Genomic DNA, 1743 nt, shown 5'->3' on the forward strand with positions numbered 1-1743 from the left:
AAATATTAATTCTTCTCTCCTTTCTTTGAATCTATTAAAGGGTTGATATTAATAATACCTCCTTCGTAGCAGAGGATTAAATGAAGCACCTAATAGGAAAAGGGATTTCATTAATCCTTAAACCTTATCCAAATTTACATTACCCATCCTTTCAGTATTATTTGGGCTAAGATTAGTTATTATTGTTTCAATCAGAAGAACAAGCCCTCCAAGGGAATTCAGAGAGACTGAATGCTGTGGGTTGAATGAGCTCTAAAATCATAGAGTCTCTACTTGTAAAGCCATTATTTGCTTTTCTAGCCGTGCTTTTCAGTGAGTGCCTGGTATATTGTGATTCTAGAAGAAGGGAGCAAAAGACTTCCTCTTACCTTTACCATGAGAAGGGAAAATGGTGTATGGAGCCAGTCTCCTCCATTATGTTCATTAGGGATAGAAGCCAGCAGATGAGGTCTGACTGCTCTGCTGGAGAAGGAGAGAAGGACCATGAGCCTGGAGAGGATGCCTCGTGGGACAGAGGCTTTAGTAACCTTTCCCACAAAGGCCAAGGCAATGGTAAATTGCTCTGCTATCTAGGGTCTTACCCATAAGTTCCATCTCCCAGGAGGGTAGTTGGATAGTTGTTGGATCTCCCCTGTTACCAGGTAATGAGTCCAAACTAAATTTGTCCTTGCACTTGGGATCTCTTGTCAATGGGAGATCTGAGGTATTACTGCCAAAATGAAGATCAATATTAAACCCTTAATCAATATTCTCAGCATCCAATGTAATTTCCTAGGAAATAGCAGGCTCACTAATGAAGATCACTTATCCGTCCTACTTCAAGGATTTGAGTCTCACCAGATGTTATAGCTGGGCCAGCTCAAGTCCCAAATTATTATTGTCCTGGGGAACCAAGACTGTATTTTATATTTCATATAAAAAAGGGGGCCTTGGTAACCTTGGTTCTACATAGAAGGATGAATTGAGGGGGACACTGGGGAGACATTTAACTTTCCTGTTACTTTTTAAATAATTCCCTTAGGGTGATCTTCCAGGATTTGAAGAAACCATATGTTTTCATTCAATGTACTATAGAGACTTTATAGGTTTGATTATATCCCTGCTTGGATATACTTTGCCATCTTAAACTTGCAAAATTTTAATATCTTTACCCTTACTGCACTTCTCTTTCCCTTGTATCCATTAGTCTGTTAGATCTTTCACAATGGGACATACACTGGATATATTCTTTTTGGTAGCTGACAATTACAGACCTAGGGTTCCCTCATTTAGAGTCTGGTTCATCACTGATTGATTGATTAAACTAGTATTTATGGAATGGGATGTGCTCATCATGTCTAAGTCTGGGCACAAAGAAGGATAAGACAAGCAAGATTCCTGCATTCATGGTTTCCATTGTTGCTAGTGAAACAGACAATAAACATAGTAAATAAGTCAGTTGGATATTAGGAGAGAGTGATGAGTCCTATGAAGAAAATGGAACAAGTTAAAGGGATAGTTAGTGATTAGAGGAGGAAAGTCATCAAAAGCCTCTTCTTTCAGGAGGTGACATTTGACCTGAAACATAAATGAGGAGAATAACTTAGCCATGAAATTTGGGAGAAAAGCAATTCCAATGGAGGGACATGCAATGGAAGTAATGAACCCCAAGCTGGGGGGAAAAAAAGAACAACTCAGCATGCCTAAAATAAAAAATGCTGAAATTTAGGCATATCCAAGCATGAGGATATTGGAAAACCTATC

The sequence above is a fragment of the Lutra lutra genome, chromosome 10 (genome assembly GCF_902655055.1).
Source record: "Lutra lutra chromosome 10, mLutLut1.2, whole genome shotgun sequence".
Taxonomy (NCBI): domain Eukaryota; kingdom Metazoa; phylum Chordata; class Mammalia; order Carnivora; family Mustelidae; genus Lutra; species Lutra lutra.